Consider the following 19308-nt stretch of genomic DNA (forward strand, 5'->3'; position numbering starts at 1 on the left):
GAGGTGAGGGGAGAGTGACTGCCCTTGACATCAAGGCAGCATTTGACCAAGTGTGGCATCAAGGAGCCCTAGTAAAACTGAAGTCAATGGGAAACGGGGGGAAAACTCTCCACTGGCTGCAGTCATACCTAGCACAAAGGAAGATGGTTGTGGTGATTGAAGGTCAACCATCACAGGCCCAGGACATCGCTGCAGGAGTTCCTCAGGGCAGTGTCCTAGGCCCAACAATCTTCAGCTGCTTCATCAATGACCTTCCTCCCAACATAAGGTCAGAAATGGGGATGTTTGCTGATGACTGCACAGTGTTCAGTGCCATTCGCAACTTCTTGTGACCTGACCCCTCTCATGCCAAGGGCGTGACCTCTGTGTGTTATCTGTTGCCCATCAGCTGGTAACTCGTAGCTGGGTTGCTGCTGCTCAAAGGTGACATTAGAAGGTGCATCCATTATTGGAGCAGCTGCTGGCTCGTGGGCTTGCACTGTCTGTGCTGAGAGCCACCAAGGGGGGTTCTATGGGCGTCATACCTGTTGTATGCAACTCAAATAATTGTATAAAAGACGGGCCAAGGTGACTTAAGTGAACCTCCATATGAGCAAAATCATTTTAATTTTCCCGATGAATCAGGGCCAGCTGACCACTAATGCTCTTTACAGAAAGGGCAAACTGATTACACATTTTAGGATTATTAAGGGCCAACTGATCAATAATGGCCTGTGTATTTATGGCCAACCGATTACACAGATTCGTGGCCGCCATGAAACCTGCCGGTGCCACTGTGGCCAGGGGTTAACGGCCGCCAGAAATGGTGGCACTGACAGGGCTGAAAAACTGGTGCTGGGGAGTAATGGTTATTAGTCCAGCGCTAAACGTACCGTTTAACAGCCTTCGGGTGGCGTCATCCAGGCACCAGGCCCCAATGTGGCGTCCACAAGCAGTTGTTGCAGCTTCAAACAGCCTCTAAAAGCGAGGTTGTGATTCTTAAAAGGGCAATGCATTGTCGATTTCTTACAAGGGCAATGCCTTCTGAAATGATAAAAATCAAAATGATGCAAAAATAGGCAGTTTTCTGCCCTTACAGCCTTCTGAAACAAAAATTAACATTAAAAAGAATTCCCAAGTGGCAGTCTTCAGCTCTTAAAGCTGAATTGTCTTTCGCACCTACAAAAAAATGCTAAAATTGCTTCAGCACTAACACAAATGGCTCAGCAAGCCAGGGAAGGGGCACCCAGGGTCTCGCACACAGCACTCCAGCTTTGTGCAGGGGGTCAACATTGCAAGAGAGGTCCTCTATCCACAGGGGCCAGGAGACTCTTCAGAAAGAACGATGTGGGACCACATCAACGAAATCATCACTACCAACAGTGTCATCCCCACACCTGGCTCCAGTGTCCAAAGAAGCTTCATGACCTCAGACCACTTGTCAAGGTCAGTGAATGCATCTTCAAAAGCCATCTCCTACCAACTGCATCACTAGCCTCACACACTGCTCAATGCACAACCCCCAATCACTCACCTACCAACAATCTGTACCAATCATGAGGTAAACCTCCCATTCCTAGATTCACTTCACCCCCTTGGAGGAGACGGTGCTGCCCTTTTTGGTAGGGGCATGGCTGAGCCCTTGGCCAGCAGCAGGACTGAAAGGATACAAGGTGCTGGTATCCTGATACGCTATCCTCCTTCTGGCATGCACCTCGTGCTTTCCCGGCCTCCCCTCACCACAACTCCACCCTTGTGCCTTCCTCATTTCACACACCCAAGAAATGCAGCCTGCCCAGCCAGTGGGTGACCAAGAAGAGGGAGAGGAGAGTGAAGAAGAATAATAATAATAAGAAGAAGAAATACTGTCACTTGATTTGACACTCCCAGCCACCAGCTACTCGAGGTCATCCTGCAAGGCCATTTGCAGTGTCTCCCACTGAAAATCAGCAACCTTCCACCAGCCTTGCTGCAGGTACTGGGGTAGCACTACGTGACATCAGTAGGATAGGCAAAGACACATACAAGACAGTCACTAAGGGAATGCATAAGGGTGATGAGTTGATTTCTTGATGTCATATTGGATGGATAGATGTATAAAGTTAGATTGGAAAGTTTGCTTTGTGGTGGCTTTTATTTCAGCATTGTGGCCAAGAGGACGCTGTGATGGTCAGTAACAGAGGGAAGGTAAGGTGTGGGACTAATGTTGAAAGAGGAATTGGGGTTGTGGTCACTGGAACTGGAGGCAGATGATTCCATTCCGGATATCCCGGACAAAAAGGGGCTGTCTGGATTGCATCCTTCCTCTTCTGCTTCCTCCTCTTCGGCTTCTTCCTCTTCTACGTCTTCCTCTTTCCTCTGCGAGCGGATGCTGTAAATCTGAAATGAAAGTGTAAAATGCTGGAAATACTCAGCAGGTCAGGCAGCATCTCGACCTGAGACGTGGGGGGCGATTTTCCCAGCCCCGAGGAGGCAGGTTTGGAGGCAGGACAGTTGGGAAAATTGCAAAAAGTGAGGGCGGGTTCGGAACCTGCCTCCAACCCACCTCCGCGCAATTTTGCCGGAGGCGGGTTTCATGGGTGCAATTCGGTCCCGCCTCCATCAGTCGGGAGAGGTAATTGAGACCCTTAAATAGTGGTTAAGGGCCTCTATAATCCTATTTTGCCAGGCCTTTGTTATTTTACCACATTTTCAGCGGTTTCACGGCCCTCCTAAAACCACGCCAGCTAATCCTGGCGGGTTGACAAGTGGGTGGCCTCCTCACAGCTGTAGCTCCACCATTAAAATGGAGCTTTCAGCAGGGAGCAGTTGCAGGTGGCAGAACTTTTGTTCCAAAGGTCTTTTAGCAGGTCTACCAAAGTCAGAGGTGCTGCAGCTTCTATCTCTCAACTGTGGGACCTCCTTGGAAAACCCGCCCCGCTTGGACTGAGCACTTCCCCAATGAAGGTATCTGCCAGCAGCATGGGTATCATTTATTTCCTTTCATCATGGACCTCAGATTTGGATGAGGAGCAGCCACGGCAGCAGCAGAACCAGGCAGCTCAGCAGCAACAGCAGCAGGAGCCCCAACCTCCTGCTCAGCCACCTGATGCTGCACAGGGCAGAAAGCGCCAGCGCATGGAAGCACATTGCCGCAGGAGATACCCCCCTCTCAGGGTTTATAGACAGAGGGTGAGCTACCTCAACATGACTGAGCAGCAGTGCCAAAGGAGGCTGAGAGTTTCGTGAGAGGTTGTCGGAGACATCTGTACAATGCTGCACCCAAACCTGGAGCCCAAAGGAACGGGTGGACACCCCTTACGAGTGGCTCGCAAAGTTACCACCGCACTCAACTTTTTTGCCTCAGGCTCCTTCCAGGGATCATCAGCAGACATCAGCGCCATCTCTCAGTCGGCCGCCCACAGTTGCATCACACAGGTTACCGATGCCCTTTTCGCAAAGGCCCACAATTACATCCACTTCTCAAGGGATCAAGCAAGTGTCACCGCGCGTTTGGTTGGCTTTGCAAATATGGCAGGCTTGCCAATGGTTCAGGGCATCATAGACTGCACACATGTGGCCCTTGGAGCACCCCATCACAACCCAGCTATCTTTGTCAACCACAAGGGCTTCCACTCCCTCAATGTACAGCTGGCGTGTAACCACAAGAAGGAAATTTTACATGTTTGCGCCAAGTTCTGCGGTAGTTGCCATGGCTCGTTCATCCTGCAGCAGTCTAGTGTTCCTCTGCTCTTCAATCCGCCAAACCAACTTAACAGATGGCTCCTTGGTGACAAGGGCTACCCCCTGAAGAAGTGGCTAATGATGCTGATCAGGAGGCCAGCTAACGAAGCTGAAGAATGCTACAACGCCAGTCACATTTCGACCAGGTCCATCATCGGACAAACCATTGGTTTGCTGAAGATGTGATTCCAATGCCTTGACAGATCAGGTGGAGCCCTGCAGTACTCAGCAGCCAGGGTCTCTAGAATGGTTGTGGTCTGCTGTGCACTGCACAACATCACACAGCGTCGTGGCTTGCAGCTTCCTGATGAGCAAGTGGCTCAGTACATAGCCTCCTCAGATGAGGATGAGAACGAGGAGAAGGAAGAGGAGGAGGAGGACCGAGCGGCAGCGCATCTACCAGTAGCAGCGGCAGCAGGCAAGCACATTGCTGGCCATGATGCAAGAGATGCACTAATCCTGGCCAGATTGGCATAGGTTGTCCATCGTGGCACATGTGCTTGGCTCCTTCTTAACATATGATAGACAATGGACATGACTCTCTGGCCTCCTTTCACTCTGACGACCAACCTGACCATGCAAGTGTCGCAGAGCCCACAATGTGGAGCTGCCTAAGCCGAAATAACAGATGCTATCATGCCAACAGTTTGCCATCACCTTATTTTAATTCATTCACACAGGGATGGCATTTCATCAATAAACAAAAACAATCACCCAAGTGCCTACCCGTGTGACTAATTGTACTTTATTTTTCTCTTACGCGTGCTCCTACGTGGTGCTCCCCCTGTGGCTTCAGCAGAAGTGAAGGCCCCTTGCTCACTTTCATGCTGCTTCTGCTTCAACACCTTTGGCGGGCGTCCTCTGGGTTTCCAAGCCTGTGAGGGATCGTCAAACGTCTGCTCATCCTGCGGCAGTGCAGAGGCTGAGACGCCCATCTCAGTTGGGTGTAGACTCTGGTGGGGCTCTGACCGAGGGCTTCGCAGTGTCATGGAAGTGTGAGCGCTTGGAGAGGAGCCCCCGCTTCCTTGTTGTCTGCCACCAACTTCCCTCTCATGGGTCAGGCCCACCTCAGCACTTGCAAGTGGCTTGAGAGCACGTTGCTGCACATCAGGGGGCCCATGGGGACCCGTTTCTGCATTGGCAGTCCTACTCGAAAGGACTTCCATGAAGCTCTGGTTTCTCTGCTCAATAGCTGCCCATCGCTCCTCCAGAGATGTCAGTCTATTCTGAGCATTCACCATGTTTTCCAGACTCTGGCGACTTAGGTCTTCCATGGCCATAGCCATCCTCTCCTCTACCCTAGACACCCTTTCCAGAGAGGTAGCCATCATTACCACGGAGGTAGCCATCCTTTCCATGGAGATTGCCATCCTTTCCATGGTGGTGCATTCATGCGCCATTGCCTCCACAAAGGCACTGCTCATGTTAGAGTTGGACTCCTCCATCCTCTCCACACTCACAGTGACCCTGGAGACAAAACCTGCCAGAGACTCCTGCACCTGCTCCTGGAGTTCCAGCACCGCTCTCATTCTGGATGGACCAAGAGGCACAGGGTCCACATGCAGTGGAGCAGAGCTAGGGGAGTCCTGCGACCTCCGACGAGGACTCTCCACTGCTGTCCCTGTCTCCACCACCTGTTGATGCTCACCTGTGAGCTGTGATACACACGGTGACAACACTACTCTATGTCCCGAAGGTCCCACCGAGGTGTGCGTATCTGCGCTGGTGCTGGGTGCGCTTACATCTGCTGACGCTGCGTCCTCAGAGGTTGCAGGTTCCTCTGAGGAGTCTTCCAGCTCAGCCTCTTCCTCATCGACAGTGGGGGGTGAGGGGTGGGCTCTGTGGATGGTCCTGTGGGGGAGTAAAGGCATGGGTTAGACATTTCATGGAAGTGTGGCATGCACATGCAATAGTGCAGATGATCAAGTGGCATTCTAATAATGTACACCAGTGGCCATTTCAGTCACTCAAGCAGTGTAAATGAGAGAGATGCAAAACTATTCTGTCACCAGCTTGGTCTGCATCGCCCATCTGTCCATCCCCCACTTCCACCTCCACCTCTGCGCCGGCAATGTCCAGGGCCACCTCTTCAGCCTGGGTGAGAAGGGTGAGGGAAGGTGGCCCTCCTCCTGCCTTCGCCCTTTCTCTTCTATTGTGGGCTCTCTTTTCCTGCAGTGAGGGAGATAAGTGAAGTTGGAGTGAGAATGATGGAGTGAGTGTAGAGAGTCCAGAGCATAGATGCTTAGAAGGAGACAAAGATGGAGTGAGGTTCCATGTCCAAGGGCCCTCCCTGTGCGTTGTTAGTCATTGTCATTGCATAACATTGAAAGGGAGTGTGAGGGCAGCATAGTCGAATAGTGAAGTGATTGGGTTCATAGAGCGAGAGGGATGGTGAAGGGTGCAAATTTTGTAAGGGTAAAGCGGGATGTGTAGGAGAAGGTTGACAATGCAGAGTGCTGGTGATGAGAGGAGAAGGGGAGCAGAAGGAGGGTCAAGCTGATGGTATACTTACTTTGCCTGATCTTACAAGGTCATTGAACCTTTTACGGCACTGCAGCCATGTTCTGCTGCACATAGATCTGGAGGTTATATCTCTTGCCAGCTGGACCCACACAGCCTTGGTTTCTTTGGGAGGCCTCTTCCTCCCAGATGAGGGGAAGAGCACCTCCCTGCTAGCTCACGTCCCCTCAACCAGGATACCCAGCACCTCATCCGAGAACCTCAGGGAGGCCCTTGCCTTGGAGCTCACCATTCTTCTCTGTGATGAAAGTTTGGAGGTGGTGCAGCATCGACCAAAAACCAGTGGAATGAGCCAAGGCAGCAAGCAGCCCTTAAATGAAGCTGGATAAGTGATGTCAGCAGAGGCGAGTTTCAGTCCCAAAAGACTAATTGGCCCAGGGAAATCCACATGTCTGAAATTAACTGGCCAATTAGGGGAAAATCGCAACTTTTTCCCACCTGACAGTGGAGGCGGGTTCGGAACCCCCCAAACCAAAATCAGCCTCCAACCTGCCTCCAATGGGAAAATCGCCCCCGTGAACTCTGTTTCTCTCTTCATGGATGCTGCCTGACCTGCTGAGTATTTCCAGCATTTTCTGTCTTCTCAGAGGCCTTCCTTACCATCCGAGGCCTTGCAAGCGTCCAGCAGCACTCACTGCATTCCCTGCACACTTACAAAACTTTTAACATGTATTGCACCAAGCCACTACTGCAATAAAAATTTAAAAATCCAGTCCAAAAGTTTAAATGTAAACTTACCTGAAAGATATGTGTGTCCCTTTAAGAGGTGCTGACAGCGCCTCTGTCAGTCTGCTGAATACTGGGTTTTCATGGTCAGCTTAGGACCCAGTACTGAAGTCAGCATTAAGGTCGAAGTTCGCTGAGGTGAGGTTAAGTCAGCGTTGCAAGCCAACTGAAGTCACGTTCTCTTAATTTACATTTCCAGGGCCAGCACTGCTATTGGCAGCATTAAGGCCATCACCAAAATGGCGGCCGCTGAGTCCCGTGCCACAGAAGGGCGCTTGAGTGACAGCCGCCATTTTTAGACCGGGTCGCGGCGGTGACTAGTGGCGGTAAGTGGGCCAATTTCTAGGCCATTAATTCCAAACGCCTTCATCTCCTGTCTCATGAGGCTGATGTGTTTCCTGTCTCACTGCTGACTGGGGCGCATCTACTACAACTATTGGAGGTCCCTCAGCCCTCGACAGGTCGGACACACCTATCTCATTTCCTCCCGCAGCATCAGATTGGTGGCTGCCTGTGAGAGGGCAGTCATCTGTGGCTTTCACAGAGGGGCCAGGTGATGGAGAGGTGGTGATCTGAGGTTCGTCGTGGTCAAGCGCCTCCCCCCCCACGCTGTCCCCCACATCAGCACCCTGGAGGTGAAATCTGAGGGCAGGAGTGACGACGCCACTTCACCTGCCCTCATACCCAGCGTCCACACCTTCCACTTCCTCTGGATGCCACCCTCGATCTTCCTCCTCCTCCTCCGCCTCACTTACCATCTCAACTGGCTCTGCCACCCCTTCCTCAATCGCCTCTCCAGGCCCCGTGTGAACATCCTCTGCAGCTGCTGACTCACCGCTATCTGGAGCCCATGTGTCCAAAGACAGCTGTCCACCTGTGGGATGGAAAAACATAAACATTTACAATGGCGAAGCATGTTCATCTGGCACATGACAGAAGCTCATATGCTGCACGTGCACATTCATCATTTCATCTTCTCTTCAGAGCTTACAGCCAACCAACACGTTTTAAACATGCAGCTGGCCAAAGCAACACTCACCTTTCCTCACTCCAATGTCTGATTGGACATCAGACACTGAACTGCTACTGATGCCCACTAGCTGACTGGCCCTTTCTTACTGCTCACTCACCACCTTTGGAAAGCCACAGCACCATCTGTCATGGAATGCTCTCTGGCGTTATGTGCCATCTTACTCTACACAGACATGGAAAATAAATTTCAGTTTTTGCTTCATTGTTAGTTAAAAGAGTCTAGTTGGGTGCTTTGAAGACAGGGTATAATTCACTAATTGCAATTTCATACCTCAAATCTGTGGCGTACAGATAAAAGATCTTTACAAGCACTTAGTGAGTAACGCCTGTCTCCAATGGCAATTGAATTTTATGACTAATTGACTTTACAATAAACAAAGACCACCCCACCCATAAACAAGCTCTTCCCTATTTTGCATTAATAACATTTTAAGAAATCTTACATTTAAAATTTCAAATAACTGTACAAACCTTAGCCGATCATGTTAAATCATTCAACTTTTTATGACACTGTTCTGCGCTCCGTAGCACGGTGGAGCTAGCATTCACAGACTGTGCCACCTCCTTCCACGCCAACATGCTAACTCTTCGTGGCGCTCTACGCTTATTGTTATATCCGTGTATCTTAATGTTGTGTCCTTCAATAATCAGACAACAGACTGCAGGGAACGATCAACAGGTGTTTACTCAACGTGGTTCAAACTGCAACTGACTGTACAGATCACTACTCAGGGTTTATATACAGCTGTGGTCACTGCCGGTACTACAGGATACAGGAGCTGTAAAAAGTAGTTCTCCCCCTTAAAGGTACATACATTACAATTCCTCCCCTTTTAGATTAACAGTACCATAACACTCATTTAACAATTAAATATCAAACTAATTACAATTAACACTTTTAACATGCAACATTAACTGAAAATAGTCTATTTATAAATTCAGCCTTTGGGGAGGCTTCCTGATTCTTTCTGGATAATGCCTTTCCCGAATGTTTCGCTCTTGGTGCGGAGGCGATTCTAGCACCCTGTCGTCAGTTGATTCATCAGCTTCCAATGCTATTGTTTCTGAGGTAGATGCGACCTGTACGTTGGGTTCCTCACCAGGTACGTATGGCCGAGACATGGGGTTGACTCGTTGCTGTGACTCTAGGATCTGGTCAGCATGGCATCTCACAATGTTCTCCCCAACATCCACTGTGTACATTAGTGGCCCTTGCCGTGTGCATATCATTCCAGGTTGCCATTTCTCTGTTCGGTAGTCGCGGGCCAAGACTGGTTGCCCTACATTGAAGCTCCTTGTCGGCTTCTCATTGATGTGCTGGAATTGCTTACTCTCAACATCTCTTCGTACATTTGGTCTGAGCAAATCCAGACGAGATCTCAACCTTTGGTTAAAGAACATCATGGCCGGGACCTGGTTGGTGACTGCATGTGTCGCATTTCTGCAGGCTAACAGGAAATTGTCCACCTTACGCTGCAGTGGAATGTCGTCATCGCACATGGCCTTTACTGCTTTTTTAAAGGTTTGTACGAACCTCTCAGCCAATCCATTTGTGGCTGGATGATACGGGGCAGATGTGTAATGCCTTACCCCATTCCTTTTCATAAATCTTCGAAACTCTTCGGACACAAACTGTGGTCCGTTATCAGAGCAAATCTGCTCTGGCAAGCCGTTCCTGGCAAAAATGGTCCGTAGGACTGCAGTAGTTTTCTCCGTGGTGGTGGAGGACATTTTGATCACCTCAGGCCATTTCGAGTGCGCATCCACGGCTATTAAAAACATTGAGTCCATGAATGGACCAGCAAAATCAATATGCACCTGTTGCCATGGAGATGAGGGCCACTCCCATGGGTGTAGAGGGGCATGTGGTGGTGCATTTTGGACCTTCTGGCATCCTGAGCAGCTCTTTGTCAGGTCTTCGATTTGCTGATCGATCCCCGGCCACCACACATAAGCCCTAGCAAGCCTTTTCATTTTCACCCCTCCCAGTTGACCTTCGTGAAGCTCATTGAGCACTCTCTCCCTTAACTTGGGTGGAATTACCACTCGGGATCCACACATCAAGGTCCCCTGGCATACTGACAGCTGTTCTCTTCTGGATGAGAATGCTGGCAACAGTGAGTCGCCATGTGCTGGCCATCCCTTCACCGTCAAATCATATACCCGTGACAGTGTCGGGTCATTTCGGGTCTCCTTCTCTATACCAGCGTTAGTTACTGGCAAGCATTCAATTATAGTCGAATGAAATATTTCGACAGGATCCACTGCCGGTGCTTCCTCCGCAGTAGGCAGTGGCAGGCGTGATAGCCCATCAGCGTTTCCATGCTGTTTCGTGCCCTTATACTCGATTTCATATTGGTGCGCCCCTAGAAAAAGGGACCATCTTTGTAGCCATTGCGCAGTCATCACCGGAACGCCCTTCTTTGGATTAAAGATGGAGACAAGTGGTTGGTGGTCAGTCAGCAAGGTGAACTTCTGCCCGTGCAGATAGTGATTGAACTTTTTCACTCCCCACACTAGGCTGAGGGCCTCCCTGTCAATCTGGGCGTAGTTACGCTCGGCTAAGGTTAGTGACCGGGACGCAAAGGCTACTGGCCTCTCTGAGCCGTCTGGGAATTTGTGCGACAGCACCGCTCCAATGCCATAGGGTGATGCATCACACGCCAACCGAATTGGTAGTGCTGGGTTGAAATGAGCCAACACCTCTTTTGATGTGATCAATGCTTTACTCTTCTGGAAAGCTTGTTTACATTCGTCACTCCACTTCCATGGTACCCCCGTTTGCAGTAGGGTGTTCAGTGGGTATAGTACGTTAGACAATTTCGGCAAGAACTTATGGTAGTAGTTCACCAGCCCGAGGAACGACCTCAGTTGTGACACATTTTCCGGTGCTGGAGTCTTGACTACTGCCTCTATCTTTTCAGGGGACTTATGTAACCCCTCTTTATCAATAACGTGGCCACAATACGAGATCTGCTTCTGGAAAAACTCGCATTTGTGGCGATTAGCTCGGAGCCCATATTCCTTCAATCTAGTGAGCACCTGCTCCAGGTTGGCGAGGTGATCACTGTCATTTTCGCCCGTGACCAGGATGTCGTCCAAATAACACTGGGTCCCTGGAATCCCTTGCAGGACTTGTTCCATTGCCCTTTGCCAAATAGCCGGAGCTGATGCTACCCCGAACACCAGCCGGTTGTATTGGTAGAGACCTTTATGAGTGTTGATCGTGAGGTACTGTTTCGAGGCTTCTTCTACCTCCATTTGCAGGTACGCCTGGGCCAGATCAATCTTAGTGAAGCGTTTCCCTCCAGATAGCGAGGCGAAAATATCTTCAATCCGCGGAAGCGGATATTGTACAGTGTGAAGGACTGGGTTCACTGTCACCTTAAAGTCCCCACAGATGCGAACCTTCTTTGGTTCCCCAGGCGTATTACTCAACGACCTCTTCATTACAGGAACGATGGGTGTAGCCCACTCGCTCCAGTCCACTTTGGACAGTACTCCTGAACGTTCCAAACCTTCCAGCTCTGCTTCGACGGCTGGGCGGATCGCATAAGGTACCGGTCTGGCCTTAAAAAACTTTGGGCTTGCATTTTCGTCTATTTTGATCGTCGCTGTTATGCCTTTTAGTGTTCCGAGTCCCTGCTGGACACTTCTTGTGCGTCAGTTAGCATTTTTGACAGTCGTCCAGGTGTGACATCGTCATCCTTTTTGGCATCTACAGTCAGTGCTTGTATGGAATGCCAATCTAGCTGTATCTTCCGGATCCATTCACGTTCGAGTAGTGGTGGTCCTCCATCTGGCAATACATATCGGTCCATTTTTGGTGTTTCCTTGCCGTTATGTATAACGTTCACCCTTATTTTTCCTTTGGGGTAGACTTTTTGCCCCGTGTACGTCTTCAAGACAATCTTTGTATCTCTCAAGGATATATGTGAGAATAGCCACTTGTAGTCCCTTCGGTTTATGACTGTTAGGGCTGATCCTGTGTCCAATTCCATTTTCACTTGGACTCCTGCTATCTTGAGCGTGACCCAGATAGTTTGGTGATCCTCCGTTTTGATCACATTATGTCGTTTCAGACAACCCAGCTCTTTGCTTCCGGAGTCTGTATCACTTTTCTGTTCGTCTGAACTACTCTCCGTCACTTTATGTACCTTCTTGTACTTCTCCTGTGGAGATTTCTTGCTGCTGGTTTTCTTTCCCGACCTGCAGACTCTTGCTATGTGTCCCACTTTTCCACACTGTCTGACCACTTTGTCCTTGAACCAGCAATCATTATGGTCGTGTGTTGTTCTGCCACAGCGATAGCACTTCACTGTTCTGTATGACATTTCATTTGTGCCATATTCTTGCGGTCTCCGTTGTATCTCTGCAGCGCCGCGTGCTGCTGCTTCGTGTGATACTGCAATGCTGAAAGCCTTGTCCAGCGTAAGATCCTTTTCTGATAGAAGCCGTTTCTGGGTTCCTTCATTTTGAAGCCCACACACAAACTTGTCCCTTAAAGTATCTGCTAGTCCCGTTCCAAACTGGCAGTGTGTGGTAAACCACTGTTTGTATTCCTGTTTGTCCTGTTTGTATTCCACTGTGTACATGCCTGGACATGCCTCAGCTGACTCCTCCCACAGGTCCTAGTATAAAGGTGACTGCTCCCCAGCCCTTAGTATCATGGACCGGTCGACCACGCGAGGCAGACCTCCATTCTGTTGTTAATAAAAGCCTTTAGTTACTCTTCTAACTCTCAGTCTTTTATGAGTAATTGATAGCGCATCAATTTTATTAACAACATTTTTATAATGGAGAAGATCCTCACACCAGCATGCCTGGACTTAGATCATCGGGAGGCGGACTCATCCACCAAGTTTACTCACTGGCTTAAGTGTTTCGAAAAATTCCTGACCGCCTCCGAAGCAATCAAATCGGACGAGGACAAACTGGATGTCCTGACCTCCAAAGTGAACCACCGAGTGTACTCGGTCATCCAAGACGCGACCTCGTACGCGGACGCTATCAAGCTCCTCAAGGACCAGTACACGCGCCCAGTGAACGAAGTGTACGCCAGGCACCTCCTGGGGAGTCGTAAACAACAACCTGGGGAATCGACCGTGGAATACCTTCAGGCACTGTCTGTGCTTGGCCGGGCCTGTGGTTGTAAGGATGTAAAGGCCGCCGTGTACACAGAGGAACTTATCCGGGACGCTTTTGTAGCGGGCCACAGATCCAATTACACCCGACAGCGACTGTTGGAGCAGAGTAACCTCGACCTCAACAAGGCCTCTGAACTCGCACTATCGTTGGATGCAGCCTACCAGGGCATGGATGCCTACTCCTCTGCACCGTGGACGCCGCGGGGAATGACAGCCTGGGACACGGTAGGACCGCCTCATAGCGCCGTGCCACCCCAGCCACACCCCAACAACGGCCCAACTACCGCAGCAGTGTCCCAAGGCCAGACAGCAGTGCCCCAAGGCCAGAAATGCTACTTCTGTGGCCAGGCAAAACACCCCAGAGCGCGCTGCCCGGCGAAAAACGCGATCTGCTCGGGCTGCGGGAAGAAGGGACACTACGCTAGCGTCTGCAGGGCCAAAGCCACCCCGAACCCCAGCAGCGCCGCGTGTGGGCCATGCGGGCCGCCATCTTGGACCTCCCCGGCCATGTGCGAATCACCGGTACAGCAGCCATTTTGGATGCCTCCAGCCACATGGGGATCATGGACGCCGCCATCTTGGACGACAGCCGGGACGCAGCAGGCCCCCGACACCGCCTCATCTGATACCCGCAGCGACACACGCTGGCATCCGTTACACTGGACCAAGCGAGACCGCACCAACTGGCCAGTTCCACAATGGACATTAAGGTAAATGGTCACGATACAATCTGCCTTTTTGACTCTGGGAGCACGGAGAGCTTCATCCACCCCGACACGGTGCGGCGTTGCTCTCTCCCAGTCCTGCCTGCGCAACAGCGGATTTCTATGGCCTCCGAGTCCCAGTCGGCGGACATCGGCGGCTACTGCGTGGTGACACTCGTAGTAGACGGGACCGTGTACGATCATTTTAAACTTCTGGTCCTGCCTGACCTCTGCGCTGCCGTCCTGCTGGGGTTAGATTTTCAGTGCCACCTTAAAAGTGTTACGATGGCGTACGGTGGACCCCTACCCCGACTCACAGTCCGCAGCCAGCAGCTTCCAAACTGCCCGCCGCACACCAGGTGCAACCTCTCCACACTCAGAGTCACCCCCCCCCAACTGTTTGCTAACCTCACCCCCGACTGTAAGCCCATCGCCACAAAGGGCAGGCGATACAGTGCCGGGGACAGGGTTTTCATTAAAACCGAAGTGGAGCGGCTCCTGAAAGAAGGGATTATTGAGGGCAGCACCAGCCCCTGGCGAGCCCAGGTTGTGGTCGTTAAGACCGGCGAGAAGCAGCGCCTGGTCATCGACTACAGCCAGACAATAAATCGCTACACCCTGCTGGACGCCTACCCACTCCCCCGTATAGCTGATATGGTCAACCAGATCGCGCAGTACCGCGTCTTCTCGACCATTGACCTGAAATCAGCGTACCACCAGCTCCCCATCCGCCCTGAGGACCGCCAGTACACTGCCTTTGAGGCAAACGGCCGCCTCTATCACTTCCTTAGGGTTCCCTTTGGCGTCACCAACGGGGTCTCCGTCTTCCAAAGGGAGATGGACCGGATGGTAGATCAAAATGCGTTGCAGGCCACTTTCCCATATCTGGACAATGTGACCATCTGCGGCCGTGACTTGCAGGACCATGACGCAAACCTCGAAAAATTCCTCCGCACCGCCCAACTCCTAAACCTGACATATAACAAGGAGAAGTGCATATTCCGCACAAACCGCCTCGCCATCCTTGGCTGTGTTGTGGAACACGGAGTCATCGGCCCCGACCCCGACCGGATGCGTCCCCTTATGGAACTTCCACTGCCCCACTGCCTCAAGGCCCTGAAGAGGTGCCTAGGGTTTTTCTCCTATTACGCCCAGTGGGTCCCCTATTATGCGGACAAGGCCCGTCCGCTGATCAAGTCCACCTCTTTTCCCTTGACGGCAGAGGCCCGCTTAGCCTTCCACCGTATCAAGGAGGACATTGCCAAAGCCACCAGGCACGCAGTGGACGAATCCATCCCCTTCCAGGTGGAAAGCGACGCGTCTGACTTTGCCCTGGCCGCTACCCTCAATCAGGCGGGGAGACCCGTGGCCTTCTTTTCACGAACCCTCCAAGGCCCGGAGACCAGACACTCCGCTGTTGAGAAGGAGGCCCAGGCGATTGTGGAGGCTGTGCGTCATTGGAGGCACTACCTGGCCGGAAAACGATTTACCCTGCTCACTGACCAGCGTTCAGTTGCTTTTATGTTTAACAACAAGCAGAGGGGCAAAATCAAAAATGACAAGATCTTGAGGTGGAGAATCGAACTTTCCACCTACAACTACGAGATCTTGTACCGGCCCGGGAAGCTAAATGAACCCCCGGATGCGCTATCGCGTGGCACCTGCGCCAGCGCGCAGATCGATAGACTGCGGGCCCTCCACAATGACCTCTGCCACCCGGGGGTCACCAGGTTCTTCCACTTCATCAAGGCCTGCAACCTGCCTTACTCTATTGAGGAGGTCAGGACCATGACCAGGAACTGCCAAGTCTGCGCTGAGTGCAAACCGCACTTTTATAGACCAGACAGGGCCCACCTGATAAAAGCCACTCGCCCCTTCGAGCGCCTGAGCGTCGATTTTAAAGGGCCTCTCCCCTCCTCCGACCGCAATGTGTACTTCCTCAATATTATTGATGAGTACTCCCGTTTCCCGTTCGCCTTCCCCTGCCCGGACATGACCAGTGCCACGGTCATTAAATGTCTGAACAACCTCTTCACCCTGTTCGGCTTCCCCAGCTATATCCATAGCGACCGGGGCTCATCGTTTATGAGCGACGAACTCCGTCAGTACCTGCTAACTAGGGGTATTGCCACAAGCAGGACCACCAGTTACAACCCCCGGGGGAACGGACAGGTGGAAAGAGAAAATGCGACAGTTTGGAAGGCCGTCCTGCTAGCCTTAAAGTCTAGGGGCCTTCCAACCTCCCGCTGGCAGGATGTGCTCCCCGATGCGCTCCACTCTATTCGGTCACTGCTCTGCACTGCCACTAACGCCACCCCTCATGAGAAAATGTTTGTCTTCCCAAGGAAGTCCACATCGGGGACATCGCTACCGCCATGGCTGACGTCCCCAGGGCCGGTCCTACTGAGAAGACACATGAGGACCCATAAAACGGACCCCCTGGTCGAGAGGGTCGACCTCCTCCACGCCAACCCCCAGTATGCTTACATCGCATACCCGGACGGGCGGGAGGACACAGTCTCCATAAGAGACCTTGCACCCTCGGGGGCCGCAGTAACCCACTACCCACTACCACCCCCCCCCACGATCCGATATCCAGCCCCAGCAGACGGCAGGCCTGGGCCCCGCGACCCGCTCGACATCTACGAGGACGACACGCCTGTGCCACAGCCTACGCTGGACTCGACGCCGGAAACTTCACTACCCCTGCCGTCGCCACGCAGATCACAGCGGCAGACAAGACCTCCGGAGAGACTCCAATACACTAACTTTTAATACACTTCACCCCGCCGGACTCAATTTTAAACAAGGGGTGAATGTGGTAAACCACTGTTTGTATTCCTGTTTGTCCTGTTTGTATTCCACTGTGTACATGCCTGGACATGCCTCGGCTGACTCCTCCCACAGGTCCTAGTATAAAGGTGACTGCTCCCCAGCCCTTAGTATCATGGACCGGTCGACCACGCGAGGCAGACCTCCATTCTGTTGTTAATAAAAGCCTTTAGTTACTCTTCTAACTCTCAGTCTTTTATGAGTAATTGATAGCGCATCACAGTGTTTCGATAGCTTGCGCAGTTCCGTTAAATACTCAGCATTACTTTCATCTTTATGCTGGTTCCTTTTGTGAAACTTAAATCTTTCTGCTCTCAGCAGCGGTGTGGGGTTTAAGTGGTCATGTAGAATTGACACTATGTTTTCAAAATCCTTTTCTACTGGCTTCTCTGGGATTACTAGGTTTCGTAGTAAGCCATACGTTTTTGCACCCATTGAATTCAACAATACCAGCGCTTTCTTGTCATCTGGTACTTCATTCGCCTTGCAGTATACTTCTATGCGTTCGACATATGTCGTCCAATCTTCGACTTCATTGTCGAACGCTGTGATACTGCCACTCTTCGGCATTTTTGGGTGTGGTTAGACTGGCTTAAAATGGCATCTCCCGCGCTTTCCTTTCTTCCCCGCTGCAGCTTAAAATGGCGTCTCCCGCACTTTCCTTTCTTCCCCGCTGCGGCTTAAAATGGCGTCTCCTGCGCTGCTGCCAACGCCGCTCTCGGCGGTCCTCGTGGCAAATGGTGACGCCCTGTGGGTTTCGTGCGCTGCTCCTGCGCTGCTGCCAATGCCGCTCTCTGCGGTCCTCGTGGCAATGGCAGCGCCTCGCGTTTACCTGCGCGCCTCTCTCCCCCGTTGACGCTGCTCGGCCCTTGAACACCGGCTGCGCTCTGCTCTCTCTCGTCTCTCTCCCCGTTGACGCCGCTCGGTCCTGAACACCGGCTGCGCCCTGTGCGCTCTGCCCTCTCTCTCTCCCCCGTCGACGCTGCTCGGCCCTTGAACACCAGCTGCGCTCTGCTCTCTCTCGCCTCTCTCCCCCATTGACGCTGCTCGGTCCTGAACACCGGCTGCACCCTGTGCGCTCTGCCCTCTCTCTCTCCCCCGTCGACGCTGCTCGGCCTTTTTCTGTGCTGCTCGGTCAGCTCTAGCCGCCGCTGTCTGGGAAGGGTCTGCGCAGTACCTGTTGCCAGCCCGTTTTGCTGGACCACCGTGACTGGAAAGCCAAGCCTGGCTCTCAACAGCCTCGCCTGCGATGCTCAAATCTCCGCTGGATGACTGGGCGGTTGCCCATGGTCGACGCCCGTGCTTCTGGACTCGACCTCCTTCCACTGTTCTCCAGGAGCGAATCCCTGGGAGGTGATGCAGAGTTGCAGGTAGGTTCGAATCTGCGTCGTCGCCATGTTATATCCGTGTATACTAATGTTGTGTCCTTCAATAATCAGACAACAGACTGCAGGGAACGATCAACAGGTGTTTACTCAATGTGGTTCAAACTGCAACTGACTGTACAAATCACTACTCAGGGTTTATATACAGGTGTGGTCACTGCTGGTACTACAGGATACAGGAGCTGTAAAAAGTAGTTCTCCCCCTTAAAGGTACATACATTACACTTATCATTCCCGATAAGCCGCTTACTCCTCACCTCCACCTCATTGAGGCGTGTGTTGAGGTCGTCTTCACTGAAGCTGTGACACCTCTTCCTTTCATCTATCTTTTGGGCGCCATATTTTTTCTGTAAGTAAGTACACACCTTTTCAAAAACTGTTCATTTTACTTTGCTCAGCTTTTTAAAGACTGCCCATTTTTACTTTGCCATTTAATTAAAAGTTTTTAAAAGTTGAATTTAAAAAAAAAGTTTTATAAAACTTCCTCTGCAGTTACAATTAAGTTACAAAGGTAATTTCAACAGTACTCATCTCTTTAGAGTCAAAACTGATGGTGTGGGCGTGTCTTATCCTTCTGTCGGTTTTGTCAGATTTTGGGGGCCTGTCTTGTTTGACGCCCCTTGTGATGCGAGGTTCGCACTCGCGTTAAACGACGCTCCTGAGTTCTGTGGGAGCCAACACTGTGCGCAACTCTGCTGCCTTTTTCACAAAGTTTTCAACGTGAGGAACGAATAAGGTAAGTTTGGATTTATTTACGAGGTCAGTGGAGAGCATCTTTGCTTCACCGCTGACTGCAAATTACAGGCCATGATGTGATGGGCCAGCTGAGGGATAAAAGCAAAACTTAGTAGCACAAAGTTAGCAAGACCTGGGTTGATCACCCTGCTACTAAACTTACCAACTGTAATGTGAGGTCTCCCGCAGCCTCCGCATCATGGTTGCGAGTCTCATTTCCTCTAATAAATCTACAAGCTAAAGATTCTACATCTAGAACTCTCATTCCTGGCACAGAGACAACGGGTTGGATTTTGCCAGGCCCGAGGAGGTGGGAATGGAGGCGTGTAGGGTGTTAAAATTGCAAAGAGTGGCGGGCGGACATGACCCCGCCTCCATCCCGCCTCCAAGTGATTTTCCCAAAAGCATGGTTTCTGATCCCGTCTCCGTCCCGCCTCCAAGAGGTGGGATAGGCCCTTAAGGCCCTTAACAACCACTAAATTGTCTCTAAAATCCCATTTTGAGAGGCCTTTCCGATTTTAACAC

The 19308-nt window shown here is 51.4% G+C and overlaps 1 pseudogene; it reads right to left on the reverse strand.

Annotated features, from left to right (window-relative positions):
• Positions 1-7298: 7298 nt before the first annotated feature.
• Positions 7299-19048, reverse strand: LOC147110605 (uncharacterized; annotated as a pseudogene).
• Between the last annotated feature and the right edge of the window lie 260 nt (positions 19049-19308).

Source organism: Somniosus microcephalus, chromosome 11, assembly GCF_052327205.1.
Source record: "Somniosus microcephalus isolate GS21.2 chromosome 11, FLI_Smic_1.0, whole genome shotgun sequence".
NCBI lineage: Eukaryota > Metazoa > Chordata > Chondrichthyes > Squaliformes > Somniosidae > Somniosus > Somniosus microcephalus.